Here is a 20,826-nt window from a genome sequence, read left to right on the forward strand (position 1 = left end):
AGGTGGCGGTAAACTTTATCGGCCACTGAAAGCCGGTTAAACTGAGATTTAGAGCAAATCCGCGTTTAAGTAGGTAACCGACTGCCCTACGGTTTCATTTAATAATGTTAATCTTACCCCTGTCCAACAGATCCGCTACCTTGGACTACATTTGGACAAACGACTAACCTGGAATCCTCACACAAGACTGAAAAGACAGGAAACTGCAAGTCGATTTCGACTATTACAGCACTTACTAGACAAACGGTCTAAACTTCCAACACATTACAAAAGACTGATCTACATGACTGTAATAAAGCCAATCTGGACATATGGAGTTGATCTTTGGGGCTCCACTAAACCTTCGAATTCCTCTCGTATCCAATCCTTACAATACAAAATCCTTCGTAAAATCCTCAATGCTCCTTACTTTGTCACAAATAAAATCATATATAAAGACCTTAATGTTCTCTATGTAATCGATCTAGCCCGAACCAGATATCACTCATTCCATTATAAACTCCCTAACCACTCAAACCCACTAGTTTCTAACCTTGCATCCTCTTCCATTCCTGACAATCCTCCGAGGCGCCTGAAAAGAAGATGAAGAAGAAATGTTATTTGAGTGCTACCAATGGTTAGTTTCTCTGGATGTCGGTTTCATACCTTTATAATCTACTATAGAATTTACTAGATGTATTATGTAATATACAGTTGTAAATTTCAATAATGATATTAAAATTTAAAAAAATAAGTAGGTAACCATACAAGGAACCTTCCATGGATCCATTTGGATCTCCTATCTAGCGAATGTGTATTGTAATATTACGTTTCTTTCCAAATTTTCAAATAATTAGTTGCTATGGCAATAATAGAAAAATATATTCCATCCTCGACCAAATAATTTTTTACAGTGGTCGAATGAGGAATTTTTCAGCGATTTCTACTGTCAAAAGTGGGTATTGAATTAATTTTAAATTTAATTGGACCCATAATTTCTAACATTAGCGAAATGAATTGCGAAGTTAGGTAGTTATCTCAGATTCAGGTAATCTGATTAACAAAACTGTAGACCAGGAACAGGTCTGTTACCAGAGTTTTACTAAACTCTTGGACGAATCTGAGTTATACAAATCTTAGTTTTACCGGAGATCGGTGAAACTGGCTCTAGAAGTTCTAAATTTGGTTAAATGGTTTCAGGTAATCAACAATACCTTAGGAGACTTCCAGGTTTCGTTTTGAAATACTTACAACTTAAAAAATAACTTATTCATATAAAAATAACTTAGACATCAAAAATAGTCAATTTTTCCATTGTTCGTTAAGCTGTAGATTGAGAGATGTCAATGTCACCAAAACGACGTTTTTAAATATTTTTCTGTATTGTATCATTATCATTTTATTGTATCATATCATTATTATTTTATTGTACCATGTATAAACATCATATTTAATATTTGACATTTTGAATGGAAATATTGGAGAAGATATAATAGAAATATATAATATCTGTAATAGGAAGTTTCAAAGACTATTGGAGATGGAACAGCTGTTTTATTGTACAATATTTTGTCCAGTTAATAGGACCGTAGCCCCCAATGGCTGGCGAGAATAAGACCTTTATTTTCTCTCCAATATCACTTCTAGAGCACAATTACCCTTTTTCAATCTTACTGTACTCCCTGTATATATGCGTGGGAATGTAACAACAATAAGATGGGTAAATTAATACTAAGTGTGTCAGTAAATTAAAATTCATTAAATCTATTAATTCAATTATTTTTAAAATTTTATTTTACAATATCTAAATTAATTAAGTAAAGAAGATAGTCGGTGGATGCTATCAGCAAATAAATAAAAACTATTTATTTATTGCCTACGTTTCGACCTAATTTCAGATCTTCATCAAGGAGCTCAACAGAGATTCTGACTAGACTTGTTTAATTAATACTAATCTTATCGCGATTAATGAATTTATTATATATCCTGTTGTTATTCTTAATAACTGTAATCGAATATCACAGAGGCGGGTTACATGAAATATATACAACTAAATATTATATTTCAGTCAAATTAAAAAAAAAAAAAAAGTGGTTAGGGGAGGTCAAAAACTTACTTTGTTAGTTTTTCGTGCATATCAGGAAAACTAAGGGTTTTCCCTAACTAGTTATACTTTGTTAGTTTTTCGTGCATATCAGGAAAACTAAGGCATTTGATGAAAAATTTACTCTTGAAAAGTCGCTTTCAATAAAATTTTCCAAGTGGTTATATACATTTTTTTTTAAACCATGTAGTTTTCAGATATGTAGAGGGAAAACATTACTCAAGACAATACACCAAACAACAATAAACTGTTTTATATTTTTTGGTGACAGTACGTTACGAGTGAAAAAGTCCCATGTGACTACACAAGAGCCCAAGAGGAGAAAAAAGGCAGTTATGCAAAAAAGGATGTCAAGCCCTGGAGTACCTCCCTGGAGTCTCTCCAGCCATGAATGTCGGAGAGAGGAGGTATCGAATATGCTAAAAATAGGTCACACGAGGCTCACTCAGCCCTATCTCATCTCAACCTCCTCCGAAATGTCAACCTTGTAACAAAAATTAAACAATTAGCTATATCTTCCAGGAATGTCCATATTTCACGCAACACCTCAGTAGCTTAGGATCAAACCCGAATATTTTAAAAACTTTTTAGTGACGATGAAAAAACAATAAAAATTGTATTTCATTTTTTAAAATCAAAATGTTTATTTACACGAATATAGAGAAGAGAAAATAATAATAATAATAATAGATAAAATTAAATTTAAAAAAAAAATACCAATGTAAGTAAATTGTAAAATGTTTTACGGCACTAAGCAAAAACAAACAAGGCAGTTATTTCACCCCATTTTGTAATACGACTACTTTAATGAAGACTAAATACAGTTACTAGTAGCATTGTTTAAGAGAAAATGTTAATTAAAAGTTATTGCCCATATTTGTCCACTCCATAGCTTAGGAAATTACCACTTTTATAGGAAATTAAATGTTGTATATAATTAATTTTACCAATCCAAATAATTTTTGAAATTAAACAAAAATTTTTCGGACGGTTTTTGCACCTCCCTCCATCCTTCCCAAACCTGACACACAAATCTTTTGGACGTTTATGTATATGATGTACAGGATTGTGCGAAGTAATAGAAAACATCTCCATCTTTTACGTTTAAACAAGAAAAAAAAATCAAATTTTACCGGATATTTTATGTATTTTCAAATGAAACACATTGTATGTATAAAACAATGTATTCATTCATTAAAAAAAATATTTATTGCTATTTACAACTGTATTTTACATAAAAATATAACAAGTAAATTTGGTGTAAGATCAAAATGGAGAGACACAGGCGTGAACAGAAACTATCCATTTGGAGCACTACAAAAAAAAAAATTAATTTAATATTACCATGCATCTATTTTTATATAATATATTACATTTATATTTTTTTAATAGAAAATATTAAAATTATTTCAATTTCCACAAAGCCATATCATCTTAGGCAGCTGACTATCTAATCAGTAAGCATTTACTGATATCGCACTATCACAAAATCGGATCGATTCCGAAGCGTGGAAAAAGTTACACTGATCCCGATATAAAATTTCGTACCATAGTAAAAAGTTATAAAGAGTTCAATTTGTGAACTAGATAACACAGTAAGTCTATCTAGTAATCGAAGTTGGTCCTAAAATATGACAAAATAGTTTACATAGTTTACTGCCGGGAAAAAATACTACTACTTACTACAAAAAGAAACATTTAAGACAACTACAATATAAAATAAAATGTAACAACCATTCCTGCCCTAACTACTTCAATAAATTCAAGAAATGGTTTTATTAATGAAATAAAATTATTTTCCTCTAACAAATCTAGAAAAAAAATTGTTTTTCATGAATAAGAATCAAAAGAATTAAGATTTGTATTATTATTTAATAATTATTTAAAAATTATAAATAATTTCCTTATTAATTTGAATTATTGACAATATTTATTTTAATTTCAATGCATTATATAAGTAAAAGGGAGTGGAGTAACTCAGCGGTTAAAGGCACTATAAACTCCAAAGACCCGATTTTGAATACAGCTGTGGCAGATGATTATTTTCTGTTTCACTTGTAGCCGCGAGTTCGGTTCCACCCAACCCCATAAAATTGAGGAAAAATCAGGCGGTTGAGCATGATCATGAATAAATCACCCCCTTGCACACCATTGGTCAAGAACTTCCTTAATAAGGACTGAACATCCAGATATATTCATGGGTTGAATGGGTACAGTTCTTCATTTTTATATACTTAAGTAACCTATATTTATCCATTTCAATATAATTTAAATATTTTAAAATGTAAAAATTTTTTTTGTAATATTTGAATTAAAAAATAATCAATTGGCACAGATTCGCGACCTTAGTTAATAGACCTGATAAAAACAAATGCTTGGTGTTGTGTATGTGCCAATTACAAACATATTTAGCATCGAAGTATTCATATCTACGAAAAAAACTAAACTTTATTAAAAGTCGAACAGTTCATAAAGTTATGCAGAGGGGGTGATTTGGCCAGAACAACGCTGAACCGCCAACTTTCCCCCTAACTTATTCAAGGATGTGGTACCCATTTTATAGAGGTAGGGTGTTTTCCAGAAGAGTTTCTCAACTCGAGAAAAGATTCAAGAGATATAAAACACAAAATAAACGAATGTTGTATATGTCTATATATTAGTTTTATTTATTTGTTTGTTTTGTAAACTCATCTACTGCTGTAACTATTGTCTTCGGTTTGATTTTACACTGCTATCTTAAGATAAATTCGTATAATTTGTTTAAAGGATCGAACATGGGTAGTGGATCACTGAAAAGGGGAGGTAGGTCTGAGAAAGAGAAATAGGGAGAATAAAATTATTAATTAAATGAAATTGATGATTATTTATATTTCAAAAAGTGATATAGGACTCTCGCTCCTCGGGGGTCTTGGTGCGGCGAGTCCGGCGAGGAAGGATTGCCTTTTTTTTGTTATGACCTCCTCTTGTGAGATTGTGACATGCCGTTTTTCAATTTCAGGCGCTTTTTAAATATTCCTCGATTAAACGACCTTAAAGTCTCCTCTTCCCGCTTTAAGCTAATACTTCAAAAGTGATATAGGACCGTCGCTCTCCGGGGGTATTATTGGGGTGAATTGAAAAAAAATTAAATTTTTTTGTGTATAGACGATTATTGATTGTAAAAGAAAAAGATAGGGGAAAACACTATTGTTATATCATGTAAATATGTATACAGTACATGCTAAAGCATACACAGCAGTACTGTGTATTGTAGCAACCTCATTAGCTTGCTCAAAATGGAAAAGAAAAAAATCAATTTACCATTTAATGATTTTTTTATTTCTGAAAAGAAATCCGCTGCACAGACGATTAACAAAATGTGCAGTGTGTATGGCGATGATGCCTTAGGCAGCACCGTCCGTAAGTGGTTTGCTCGGCTCGGAACCAGAAAATTTGACTGAAGACGCAAATCGCTCGGGTCGTCCTTCAACTGTTGATGATGACCAAATTCAATTATTCGTCACAGACAGCCTTCACTCTACGACAAGGGATAACGCTTAACATGTTTCATGTATGTGTCTCAAATCATTTGGGTCTCATAATCGCAAAGGGATAGTTTTCCATCACGATAACGCCGCAGACCCACAAATTATTGGATCCCCCACCCACCCTATTTTCAGACCCTTCTCTCTTAACGGGAAACACTTTAAATTGCTCGAGGACAGTAAAACGCACATAGATGAGTTCATTGCGAAAAATCTGAGAAGTTCAGGGAGGACAAAATTAAAAAATCACCTGAAAAATGGCAACATGTAATAGATCAAAATGGGTCATATATAATTGATTAAAAATATTTATAAGAATCTGAAGTGTTTATTGAAATCACTATACATTATTTTACAATCCAATAAGTAATGGTACAATTTTTTTTTCATATGAAAGGCAACTATGTTTAATTTGAATCAGTATTATGAAATATAAATACCTATTACCGAGCGTGATTCTGACGAAATAAGCCTCAAGCACAACCGTTGGTCTAGTAAGATTATTTCCTTACTAACTACTGAATCCCTTTCATTACCTATTATGAAATTACTGTTTTCAATTTAAAACATTTTTAACGTACAATTTACTTTATTTTTACCGCCATTCAAATCGTCCTAATACAATTGACAATGGTGTTAGTGGAAAGGAAGGGAAGTTGAACAGGGTTAGTAAACACGACAGAATTACGAGGCAGGGAATGGGAACTTAAGAGTGAATTACTAGTCCCGCACTACATTTACAAAGACAATACGTCAAATCACAAAAGTTCTGAACTTGTATTGATTCTTTACATCGGCTTAACAAACTGTGAAATGAGTAAGGTTTTCTCAATATGATTAAAACGTCCAACAATCCATATTGATTCTAAACGTTCTAAAATAAAAACGAAAGACTTTTTTTACATTTTTTTAAATTATGTACTGACATTAACAAATGTATTTACATAAAAATACATCTAGTAAATTCTATAGTAGATTATAAAGGTATGAAACCAACATCCAGAGAAACTAACCATTGGTAGCACTCAAATAACATTTCTTCTTCATCTTCTTTTCAGGCGCCTCGGAGAATTGTCAGGAATGGAAGAGGAAGCAAGGTTAGAATCTAGTGGATTTGGATGGCTAAGGAGTTTATAATGGAAGGATTGATATCTGGTCCAGGCTAGATCGGTTACATATGGAACATTAAGGTATTATATATATACCTATTATATAGGTAATGAATGATTATATTTGCGACAAAGTAAGAAACATGAAAGATTCTGGATTGTAAGGATTCGAAGGTTTAGTGGAGCCCCAAAGATCTCCCTATGTCCAGATAGGCCTTATTAAAGTCATGTAGATCAGTCTTTTGTAACGGATTGAAAGTTTAGACCGTTTGTCCAGAAAGTGCAGTAATAGTCAGAATCGACGTGCAGTTTCCTGTCTTTTCAGTCTTGTGTGAAGATTCCAAGTCAGTCGTTTGTCCAGATGTAGTCCAAGGTAGCAGTTAACTCTATGTAGTTTGAACTTTATTCTTTGAGAGAAAGTTGCTTGATTCATAGACATAAATGAATTGAAAAAATTATTTGCTGTGTTATTTTTACAAAAAAAAAAAATTCTTCTTATTAATTAATTAAAATTGAGGTTATAAATTTGTATTTTTTTCTTACAAAAAAAAATGAACAAACAGCTTAAATAATAAACGGAAAGCGGCAACAATAGTAATATCTATCATCCTATTATTTCATAGTCTTTTCAGTCTTGTATGAGGATTCCAAGTTAATAGTTTGTCCAAATAAAAGATTCAGTTAAAAAAGGGAAATTAAAAAGCATTGCTAGTCATGTTGAGTTAATTGAATAAGTTTATTTTTTTAATTTTATAAAAAAAAAATTAAATTGTCACTCAAGTATTTAGACGCAGATAGGCGAAAGTGATGAGCTATTAATTTGAGAAATAAGAGCACTATTTAAGTTTTATTTTTAATTATTTATTTATTGAAATTTACAACTGTATTAAATAAATATAAAACTAGTAAATTTTATGTGAGTTATACTACAATGGTATGGTAAAGTTTTGAGAGGGATTATCCCATTGGTAGAAAGAGCTCCAATAATATTTCTAGAGTAGATCTCAAAACCATCTTTGTTTCAGATGCCTAGGAGGATTGTCACGTATTGAAGAGGAAGCAAGATTGAAAACAAATGGATTTGTGTGGTTAGGGAAGGATATAATGGAAGGATTGGTTCTGGCCAAATCGGAAACATAAGGAACATTAAGGTCTTCATGGATTATTTTATTTGTGATGAAATAAGAATTATTAAAGATGTTTTGTTTTGTAGATGTGGCAATTCACAGCGATGGTGATGTTTAAATATGCATACTGACTGACCTATCTCAGAAGCATTCCTAGTATCATTATCATCTAGAGTGTATCAGCAGATATGGTAGCAATAATTAATCTTTTTTTAGATATATATAAATTAAAAAAAGGATATTAATTGATACAATAAAAAAGTAAATAAATCCAATTTCCTGTATATATTCGTTCATAGTTTTTTTTTTTTTGACGTTAAGTAAAGTTTTCAAATGATAGGAGGTGTCTATCAAATGCACCTGCAGTCAGCCTGTCAGTATGTATCTAACAGTTAGTGCTCGTTACGCTGTCTACATTTTGGTATAGATGTTCCCGACAGCAGCAAGTATTCGTGGATCGATTGTGTCCAATCCAGTCATTGAGGATTGAGGATTTGAGGAAGAATTTTGGATTGTAAGGATCGGATACGAGAGGAAGTCGATGGTTTTTAGTGAAGTACTAAAGTCTAAATAGGCAAGTATTATAGTTACATAAATGACTCTTTAGTAAATAAATGGGTGTGATTACCGTTTGCCTAGTTCTAGTAATAGTCAGAATCGGCGATATTTATCAATCTCGTTGAAAATCTATAAGTTCCCGGAAAAAAATAGTTTTTCCTTCAGAGGCTTTTTCTTGTAAGTCTATCTTTGATGGAAATTGTTATAATTCTCTTTGTTGTGATAGGATGTCCTTGTGTACTCTAAAATTTGTGATGTAGTACATAACGATTTTATATTACTGATTAACTGACCAATAATAAGCCAAAGAGATACTTTTTTTAATACTCATGTTTGCTAAAGAAATATGCACAATCGCAACACAGTCAGAATTTAAAAAAAAAAAAAAAGTCTGAAATTAGGAATAAGAGTAATTCCAAGAATTTCGGTCTGGAATGCTTTAAAGAATTAAATGAAGGGAGAATCCTTTATTTTTTTTTAATCTTCTTCCTGGTATGATAGGACTGAAGTACTTCAGAAATTAATATTTAAGACAACACAGAACAAGAGAACCGTATCTCAGAACGGTTTGAAATAAAAACAAAGCGGAATCATAGCAGAATAACAGAATCTGAGGGTTAGGCACCACCAAGTCTGAAAGTGTGGTAGCTGGATAATTTCAGAACGGCGTCCGTTCCAGAAGGGAAAATACCACCCTCCAGCAAAATAAATTAGAATATGTTCTCTAAGATGAACTCGATGAATCCTTTCTTGAGTTTTTTAAAAATAAAAAAATAATTTGTAACATACGTTTAATGCTCAACGTATTACGGTTCAAATAAATCAATCGGTAACTTTCAAATAAATATATCACAATTTTTATTTGGCCTTTAGGTTACATTCTATTGTTTCTTATTATTAAAAATATATCTTTTTTTTTTTTTTGTAAAATCTATATTTATTTTGTGTACATTTTTTAATGAAAATTAAATAGATGAACGCCCAAGAGTTGAGTATGTGGTGTTTTTAAAAATTTTAATACTACTGTTTAAAAGATTTTTTGAAAACATTATGCATATATGTACTACAACCCATGAAGGATCATAGATTCATACTTTGTAAGAAAGCACTATTTTTAGAACAACGGTTAAACAAGGAGGTGAATTTTTCAAGATCATGCTCAACCTCTAGATTATTCCCCATTTAAGGATACTCACTTTATGAGGCTGGATGGACCCATGGAAGGCTCCAAAATCCATACTGTTGACTCATGGCTACAGGGTAACAGAAAATAATTATCTGCCACAGCCAAATTGGAACCCGGATGATTGCAATTTGTAACATAGCCCTACTATGCCAACGCGCGTATAAACATTACATATACATTCTAATCAATTCAAAATCATAAAAACGTTGTAAAAAATACCAAATATGATAAAAAATATTGAAATGTCTATTAACAACTTTCTAATGTAAATTAAATAATAGTTTCATCTTGAATCAGTAAGGTTTTTGTTGATTTAAATATACCTATCTAAAATAAACAAATACTATCCCAAAATTTGAGATTATCTATTTAAATACACGTAGAAGCCTAAAATCTAATTTAAAAAATCCGTATGTCTGCCATTTATGGCTTTGCATCTACTTTCTTCAAATTTGATGGATAAGTCACAGGTTATCCTCCAGGCTTTTCATCATTTTATAGACAGTAACTATTAGTTGAAAGTGAATTAAATCATATTTAAAAAAATAAATAAATAAATAATTGAAGTAGTCTTGGAACAGGCCGACAGAAGTGAAACTTCTGGAAGTAAATATTGTATTTAAATGTTATTTATTTCATTTTCTCATTAAATTACAATTGAACCATGGATATGAAAAAGGCTGTATATGCCAAAAACTAATTTTGAGCAAAACAAAAAAAAAAATGTAGCTGGCCACAATTTTTGTTCTAAAATTATGAACAAATTAAAGCTCTAGGAACTAAACCGTTGTTCAAGATAGGAACTTACAATGGTTACCAATCGATTGTCGTTGATATCATTGTTATCCTGTTAAAATTGTATTTTTCGTATTTCTGGCACTTACAGCCTTTTCGTACGTGCCAGAAATACGAAAAATTGCCATGCCTCAATTATTAAATAATCCTTAATTTAATTATCCTATTCATATCATAAATTATAGTTTACAGTATCATTTACCCTAACAATGTTGTTTTTAGCGCTTATCTTTTCCACTTTTGGCTCTCAGTTAAGATGAAGCGTCAAGATACAATTTTGAAATAGGAGTCATTACAAATAGAATGAAATACTGATCATTTTTATCACTTGCAGTATGCAGCTACGAATTTTCGATAAATTTGAATCTAAATACAAAACACATCGATCGTTGCCCTCTACCACTTCCGTTTCATCTTGAGCGTTTCCTCGCGTCACGAAATCAATTTTCTCCCGTATTTTTTTTTACAAAATCCTTGGAATCGGACCATTATTAGCGAAGGTGTGGCGGATTGAACGTTTTCCTCAGGATTTTTGACAGGTTCTCATGAAAATCCATTTATTTTTCCACTAGTTTTCGTTATAACTCGAAAGATGATTAAATTTTTAACTAACTTGAAACAACAATACTGTTATTGTAGACACAACATCGCTGCAATGATTGTTGCGGACTTGCGTACCCGAACCGATTACGAATGTTGTGTGAGTTGACACATCAGATATAGTATTTTTTATTCTATGATATAATAAACAATTAATTGAAATGATAAACCAGAGGAATAATGATTTTAAGGTTTTTTTTAGGTGACTCCAACATATCCCTAACCAGTGACCATACAGACCAATCTCGTTAAAGACAACAGTGATATAATATTCCGGTATCGCTATATTCCAGTATCTCGGGTCAGTACCGCCTGGAGTTGTCCAGCCTGAACCAGTTAATTAGCAGAGCCCGCCCTGGCAGTATATAGTCCAATAATTCACCGCATCTTATCCATCTCATTATCTCTCTCTACCTAACCATATCTTTATGTATAATAAATAAAGCGAATAATTTAAGGTGGAGAGGAATTTGGAGTTTATTTGAAATATTATCGGTGTTTAATAATTAATATGTTAAAACTAACTTAGTTTAACTAGAGCTTCTGGTCTAGTCGTTAGTCATAGAATTATTTAAATTTTATTAAAAAGAGATACAACTGTTATATGTCATTAATCTAACTCAAAATATTCCAAAATCTCATTAGTAATGGATATGGAAAATATCACAAAATACTAACAAAGGGAGATTACGTACATGGGAACACCGATTTCAATGAAATTTTTTTGGTGATACTAGGTCGAAAAATATTAGACATGTGTCCTACAGTTCTTGCCAATACGTCCTAGGAAACTAGAAAAAAACAAAACAATAATTTAATAGTAAAAGTGGAAATGGAAGATTCACCTCTGTGAAGGTCCCTCTCCCCCTATATTCTAAATATTTGAATTTTAATAAGTTTAAAATTTTAATAATAATATTCTGGGAGCCCCCCTTTAGAGAAATAGTTGTTTAAAACATGAAGAATTCCATTCAAAGAACAATTTTTTGTGCGACTTTGACACCCTATTACTCTTTTGCTATTAACTTTGGAACTTGGATTACAAAAGATAATTGCTAAAACTCTGAAGAAGGCCAACAGAACTCACAAAAAATTTTGATCGAAAATTTTCATATTGAGAAGTGATGAAAATTAAAAATTCTTCGGCTTCTAGTAGGCAGGTGGTTGGCAGATTCGTCAATTTTGACTATAAACCATAAATATTTTTAATTAAAGTCAGAAAAATTTGGATAAATGACTTTTTAATAATTATATACTATGGCTGCATGTTGATAAGAAATGAGTACTTTGCAAGACTCCTGTCCGTTTGCCTCTCCTATATTTAATGTTACAAGTGATATTCAAGATACTTCTCGGGTTTTCGTCTTTTCTTTTTATAGTACAAGAGCCCAAGAGGAGAAAAAAGGCAGTTATTTCACCCCAAATTTTGATTACTTAATTGAAAACTATGTATAATTACTAGTCAAAATTGATGAGTCTGGCAAGTATAGGTAGGGGGAATAAAAAATGGCGGCTGTTTCAAAACCTTAAAAAAACATTAATTTTTCATTCGGAGCTCTATATCTTAAAAACTGCCTACATCACTAGAAAATCTTAAAGAACATTATTTAAAGAAGAGTAAATTTGCTGAAATATTAGCCCTGGTAGAGCTATTTAAGTCCAATAGTTCTCGAGATATAGCTTTTTAAAAAGCAACATTTCATAAAAATTTAGTAAAATATCAGTAATGAGTTAATTTATTTTAAGATATCTATATCTCAAGAACTATTTTACGTACAGATGTCTATTAGCACTTAAATTAAAGCTAGTTTAATGAGCTATAAAATAGTTTATGACATTTATTTTCGTTGGAGTAGTAGCATTCATGAAATTTGCTAAAATAAATTGATTTATAGTAGTTCGAACAATAAGTTTGATTTATGAAAAACTTTATTTCAGAAACTATTGGACGTAATACTCTATATCTCAGATTTCTCAAAATAAATTAACTCAATACTGATATTTCAGTACATTTTTAAGAAATTTTGTTTTTTAAAAAGCTATATCTCTAGAACTATTGGACGTAAATAGCTCTATTAGGGCTAATATTTCAGAAAATTTACTCTTCTTTAAATAATGTTCTCTTACATTTTCTAGTGATGTAGGTAGTTTTTAAGATATAGAGCTCCGAATGAAAAATTAATGTTTTTTTAAGGTTTTGAAACAGCCGCCATTTTTTATTCCCCCTACCTATACTTGGCAGACTCATCAGTTTTGACTAGTAATTATACATAGTTATTATTGAAGTAATTAAAAATTGGGGTGAGATAACTACCTTTTTTTCTTCCCGACTCTTGTACTATTAGAGTTTCCTTATGTTATCATATTTTTATTGCTCATGGATTTTTAGTTGTCTTTGATCATGAAAGAACTATCCAGTCATGTAAAACTGAATGTTTTTTAAAAAAAGGAACTTTTTATCGTTTTTCGACCGAATTTTGAAGTAATGAAGAAATCGTTACTTTAACCATCCACCAACCAAATTTAAGTGAGTTGAGTGAACACGTGACTATTCATCTTTACCTTAATTATTTTAGGCATTTCAGAGTCCTCTACTTCTTAGAAAACTCGTAAAGGTAATTTGTAATTTAAATGTTAAACCGTGTCAAGGTAATATTTCTCCTGGGTGTAAGATCTTGGTTGGTATCCTACGTGTAGTTCCATCTGTATGGTAATCGTTTCTAACTGCCTTAGTGTGCTCTAATATACGTTTTAGGTTTAACCACAAGTTCTCGGCAGTAAAATTTATAAAAACAATAAACAGAATGAAAATAACAAAATTATTAAAGTATCTCATCTGGTTTCTCATGATTATTCATTTGTATTTATAATTACCTAAACAGTTTTGAAGTGATAAAGATGACAAAATAAGAAATTTTTATAAATGAAAACATTTTCCGGAATTAAAAGAAATAATAAAACGGTACCATACTACGGTAAAAACATTTACATGAAAATGAAATATAACATATATTTTTCTATGTAAATATCTTTATATATCTTAAATATCTATATAAATCTTACTTAATAGCTGTTCTGTTGTTATGTATAAGTCTTATTTATACATATATAAATCATAAATAGTGACAATGGTATTTAAAAATAAGGGTCAGGGTTTAAAAATTATCAATATGAGGTCCGAAACGTTACCTAATCCATAAATAAAAGACAAATGAAGTTTTAAGAGTATTTTTTGCCATAAAATCTCAGGTTGAAAAATAATTTTTTTTATTAGTGTGAATTTTCACTAATTTCGCAGATTGTACTTAGTCTTCTATATTTAAATTTATAATAAATACAGATTTTATTTAATTTCTTTTCTAAAAAAATTATTTTTTAAATTTTATTTTTCCCGTTAAATCCTATGTAGAAAAATATTATGTTTTTAGGAATTTTACTTCTATATGTAGATTCATAATAAGTACAGTTTTTATTTAATTTTTTTTTCTAAATTAATCACATATATCTAGAACGAACGTCACATATTATAAGTAACATTAACCAGCCCCACTGTTGGATATGAGTTGAAATATGAGAAGTACTACGGATATCAAATTGTCCGAGGGTTGGAGATACTGCCTCTACTTGGAATTAAATCTCGTTAATTCCCAACCCTCATCAACTTCCGACCCGCGGTAAACAACTAAATAAATCGAAATTAATGGGGTATCGATTAACAAAAAATATATTGCATTCCCTGAATGGATTAGTTAAGCCGTCGTATAAAAAAAATATATAGGACTGAATTAAAACTTTCCCTACAATTTAAACAACGCTCGGATTCCTTGAATTGAAATTGAAATGAAATTCAATAGCAATAAATAAAATTTAAATATTCAATATCCATCTATCATTATCCGGTATCCAATATCCAAGAGTAGACATATTAATTTACGAAATAATTAAAATATAGTTTTTATAAAATATTAAATTGTTTAAATTTTTTTCCTCTTCTTCTGGCAGTCAGAATGTGGAGGTCCAAGGCCTCTCACGATGTAATATGGAAATACATCGCGCGTTTCTTGACGTGGTTTTCATAGGGTGGGTTCGTCACTCCCACGCCTATTTTTGTGAGAGCCACCCATTGGCTAATTAATTATACATGTAATTATGTGCTTGAAAAAATCCCGGTTAGGGCCAGGGCTCGAATTCACAACCTTTGGGTTAGTAGACAGGCGCGCTATCATGCTCCTACCGTCGCCCCCTTAATTTTTTTTTTAAATTTACTTATCGGAATTTACAACAGAATAAAAAAATACATCAAGTAAATGTGATAATTTTTTCAGAAAACATGATAATCTTGGGAAGGGACCACCCAATCCATCTTGTCTCTTCTTTTCAGAAGCCTCAGATCAGGGGTTGTTAAGAATGATAGATTAGGAACTAATGGGTATGTGTGAGTAAGGATTTTAGAATTAAAGAAGGCATATCTATTTCGTGCCATATCTATAACATATGGAGCATCAAGGATTTTACGGAGGATTTTGGATTGTAAGGATTGGTATGGGAGGAATTTCATGGTTTAGTGGAACCCCAAAGCTCAATTACGTATGTCCAAATTCGTCTATCATAGTGTAATAGATTTTTTTGTAGTTTGTGAGAAGTTTAGAGCGTTTTTCAAGAAGGTGTTGAAGTATTCGGAATCTTGCAAAAGATGTCGCGATATCTTTAAACAACATTTAACCGTATTCCTGGCATTGAAACATAGTTACACCAATTCAGGTCATCAGGTCAGAAAAAGATGAAGTCACATAAAATGCAAACTACAGGCAGCACATCTCACTTCAACAGTATCTGTATAAATAGACATGCGCTTGTTTTTCCAGTCTGATAACTTTTTTTTGTCACCGAATTATTAAATAATTAAGTTTTAATTTACATAAGATGTATATGAACCTTTCGATTGACAAGATGACTAACTCTATAAAATCATTCTTAGAATTTTCAACGTAGATTCTATAAAAATTTAGTAGTGGATAATTGGTTAAGAGCAGAATGTAAATCTTACTAAACTGTTATTTTTTTCAAATTTCTTTCAAAAGAAAAATGTTAAAATTTTACAACGAGAAATATTATTAAAAATACTGAAATTGGAGTTGGACAAACTCTTAACTGAAATGTTCATTTGGAAATTTAGTAAGGAAAATTATAGCCACAGAGAATAATATAAAAATATCAGTTTAGGAACGTACGAGAATTCATTTCAATTCAAAGTGGATGGTAAGTGGGAGTGGTGTGATGAGAAGACCGTTCCATATTTAGTTGAAAACAATTATACAAGAAGTATTTAATTAAATTGTACAATAAATGACAATTTAATTCGATTATAATTTTTAACATTTAATTTTTATTTTGGCACAGAAAAAAAAAGTTGAAAAATTATAAAAGTCTTTGAGACATAAATTAAATACCCAAATTCTCTACTTCATGAAATTCAGAAGCAATTATCATAAAATAGAGTTGATCAAATAAATTTTGATGATAGCCATAAAGCATAATTGATAATACCTATTTGATGACTACATCTAAAAATTCTTTATTCACTGGTGTATTATCTAATAAGTCATTTATGTTTTCATAATTAAAACATTTTATACTTAAAACAACAGAATAAACATTATTATTCTTTAATAAAAAGTATTTAAATAGTTAGTTGAATATTTCTAGCTTGGAACAACATACAACAAATAAAAATAATATCTGGTCATTATAAATCTTTCACTTGTAATTAATTGTTAATAAGGTTGAAATTAATTGTTTCACAAATATGTAAGTGGATTTTTTTTTATGAAAAAAAAAAAGGTTGTCGTTTATTAAAACTTATCGCTTCATTTTTTACAATGTTGAAAAATGTGTAAACCCCAGTTTTTGAGTAACTTTGATTTTTTTTTTTTTTAAGTCTCCTTTTAGTCTATTAGTTATTGTCACAATTCACTATATTAAAATTTATGAATTTCGGATAGTAATTTATGAAAAAATTGAATAATATTGGGCTTAAACAGAATCCCTGAATTTGATGTTACCATAGATATGTCGGTCTTGTTTCCATGTTCATAAAGCTCAAAAATATTTTCATAGCTAAAACAAACTTCAGAGTTTGATGACTTGGAGTCTTAACTCTTTTTCGTTCATATCAATCCATAAACAATATAGAGGGTGACACAAGACATTTTTTTATGTAAATAAATAACGAACTTCCTCGTGTTTACTATATGAAACCCAAATTATCGGTGATATGGTATGGTATATCATATGATATGATATGGTTATAATTGACACCAAAGGAAAAAAAAACTAATATGAATCAGTGGAAAAATTATTAATTAAGAGTAAATATAAGTATTTTTTACAAAATACTTAGTAACCCAACTGAGTAAAATTTGTAAGTGTGTTTAGTCCTATTCTATTTTATTTAGTCCAATTCTATTTAATTTTATATCAGAGCGCATTTATGAGTTAATATAAGAGTTTTACATCCTTTAAGAGTGTATAAAGGATAAAAATAAATAGTTCTAAATAATAAAATTACATAATTAAATTTCTTCAGAACTTCGTTCTTAAGAGAAAAAAAAACTAACATCATATAAACATGATTAAGATTTACAAAATCACTGATTTATATAAATGAGGATGAAATATAATATATAGTTAGAGATCCCCATCCATTGAAGCGGATTAAATAATAATGTTTTATAGATTAAATACAGGTAAATATTATTTATTTGTATACATAAGCGATAGATTTCATTTTTAACTTGGACTAAAACTAATATTTTATTATGAAAACTGATTAAAAACGAATGTAGAACATTTTAAAATTTCAGAAAAACACAATTAATCAAAAATAAGAATGTCAAGTGATGCTTTTCACGATATATTTGTAAAATACTAAAAATTCTATTATATATCAAACTATTTTTCATACATGTGTTTACGGCAAGGTAATCTATGTATTAAAATGTAAAATGAATGACAGTTTAATACAACAAAATTACCATATATTATTCATTAATTAATAAGTAATAAAAAGAGTACATAAAAAAACAAAACAATCTTACAATGATCAAATAATAAGAAAGTTCAATCCTTACTGTAGTAAGGATCTAGTAATTTCATTGGAGAGATTAAAGTAAATTGTTCCAACAAGACTTCACAGTAATGAAAGAGGAAAGAGTTAATTAAACTCTCCAATTATTTTAGCAATAGGGATTTTTTTTCTTTAGTTCTGTTTTTTGTTTTTTTTTAGATCCTTCCGTTTCCATACATCCATATATTTCATCTCTGTGTATGTATGAATGATTGTAAAGCAATTAGAGTTGCTCTAAATCAACTACAGTCTACGGTACAATCTGGAATATCTAAAAAAAAAAAACTGACCACTATTTATGAAAAGCAACGGTAGTATTTTTTTTTATCTTCTTTTAATATAAAAATGATAATTATTGTAATTTTTATAAAAAATCTTGCGTATGGAAACCTTCAAAAGTCAGTTTAAAAACTAAATATTACAAGGACTAGCATTAATATTTAATTGAATTAATAAAAAAAAAAGTTTCCGTCAGACTTCGCTACAATAGTTGTAAAAAAACTTTAATACAACAAAAGTACATAAAATAATTTAATTTTAGAAAAAAAAAATAAAACCAAATTATTTTATGTACTTTTGTTGTATTAAAGTTTTATGTGAAAAAATATTTCAGTTTTGTTTTATTTGTTTCAAAATGTAATGAATTTTCTCGATAAACTTTACAAGTAGTAAACTTTGACTAACAGTGTATATTAATAAAGGTAGTTTTTTCGAGTATTTAAATTGTGGTCATTTTATAAAAAAAAAATCTTTCGTATGGAAACATTCAAAAGATAGTTTAAAAACTAAATATTACAAGGACTAACATTAATATCTAATAGAATCAATAAAAAATAAAAAAAGTTTCCGTCAGACTCCACAACAATAGTTGTAAAAAACTTTAATACAACAAAAGTAAATAAAATAATTTAATTTTAAGGAAAAAACTTAAATTAAATTATTTTATATACTTTTGTTATATTATAGTTGTTATGTGAAAAACTATTTCAGTTTTGTTTTATTTGTTCCAAAATTTAATGAATTTTCTGAATAAATTTTAAAAGTAGTAAAATTTGACTATCAGTTTATATTGATAAAGGTAGTTTTTTCGTGCGTTTTAATTGTTGACATTTTATAAAAAAAAAAAAAAATCTATCGTATGTAAATTTTCAAACAGACAGTTTAAAAACTACAAATTACAAGGACTATCATTAATTTTTAATCGAATGAATAAAAAAAAAAAAGTTCCGTGAGACTCCACCATCATAGTTGTAAATAACTTTAATATAACAAAAGTACATAAAATAGTATGTGAAAAACTATTTCAGTTTTGTTTTATTTGTTCCAAAATGTAATGAATTTTAAAAGTTGTAAAAATCTACTAGCAGTATATAATGTATGCTCCTACAAAATTATAATAATTTTTGTACTATTGTTGTATTTGAAAAACTAATTCAGTTTTATTTTATTTATCCCAAAATGTATTAAATGTTTTCAATAAATTGTAAAGGTAGTAAACTTTGGGCCAGCAGTATTATTGTATGTTAATTAAATGGAAAATGATATTACATTTTATACAATTGTTGTATTGATGTTTCATCTGAAAAGCTACTCTAGTTTCGTTCTATTCATTCAAAAATATATTATATGTTCTCAATAAATTAATAAGGCACTAGATTTTGGAACAGCAGTGTATTATGTATGTCATTACAAAATTATAATACTTTTTATAATATTGCTGTCTTGGAGTTTTATTTGAAAACCTATTTTAGTTTCGTTTAATTTATTCAAAATACACTTAATTATCTCTATAAATTGAGAAAGATATTAAACTAAATCCTCATATAGAAAAGACAAAATGAAAACGAATTCCTATAAATAAATATTAAACCATGCAAGGCCAAAAGGGTATGGTTGGATGAAAGAGCAAAATCCATAAAAAAAAAAAAAACTCGATAAGCAGATACATACCGAATCCTGTCGAATTTATCCTTCAGTAAACAGCTCCTAGATCTGTTAATTCGAATTAGGGTCTTGCTACCACAGTCGTAAAACTTTTTGTTTAATACATAATTGCCAGCGATAATTGGTAAATATCGAATATATATATGCGAGGAAATATGTTGCAGAAGAAAGTTCTCGAACGGGATCGGATTGCACGCGCCACGATAGCGATGCTAGGACGAGCGGTGAGCGAGTGGCACTTAAGAGGAGGTTTTGCGCAGCCGTCCGCCGACCACTTGTTGAGCCCAGTGTCCTTAGTCCTTCATTTATCAGGACATCATCTTTTTTCATGACCGGGAGGCTCCTTCAAGAATCTCGTCACTTCCAGGATCGGTAAAAAAGAAGGAAGGACGAAATTAAAACTTAAACTGAGAATATTCTCTAAACTATAACGCTGTTAAGAGGCGTAAGCTGCAATCTAGATATCAAAAGTATCCATAATGCAACGAGAACGAATCCGTTGCTAAATAGATGTACTAGTTGTTGTTGTTGTTGTTGTCTGGGGCTTTAGGGCGTAAAACCCTGAGGTCATCAACGCCCTTAAAATGTACTTGTTAATATAATACCGTATAGTCCAGTAAAAATGGCTTAACAAATTATTTGGACCAAGAAGTATTTTCATAATGATTCTGATGTATTTTTTAAAAATACGATAGTAAAAGTTCACAATTTTCAAGAAGTCCGTTCACCGTATTTTTCTACCTTTTTTTTTTTTTAAATTACCTCCTTCATTGT

At 29.8% G+C, this 20,826-nt stretch overlaps 1 protein-coding gene across 1 annotated transcript in view; it reads right to left on the reverse strand.

Annotated features, from left to right (window-relative positions):
- Window positions 1–20,177, reverse strand: part of LOC106682173 (metabotropic glutamate receptor) — a gene marked incomplete at its 5' end in the record, with an annotated part of 282,446 nt that extends 262,269 nt beyond the window's left edge. Inside the window, 1 exon segment of the mRNA XM_067051351.1 lies at window positions 20,059–20,177.
- Between the last annotated feature and the right edge of the window lie 649 nt (window positions 20,178–20,826).

Source organism: Halyomorpha halys, unplaced genomic scaffold, assembly GCF_000696795.3.
Source record: "Halyomorpha halys isolate HHAL.00 unplaced genomic scaffold, Hhal_1.1 Scaffold392.1, whole genome shotgun sequence".
Lineage (NCBI taxonomy): Eukaryota > Metazoa > Arthropoda > Insecta > Hemiptera > Pentatomidae > Halyomorpha > Halyomorpha halys.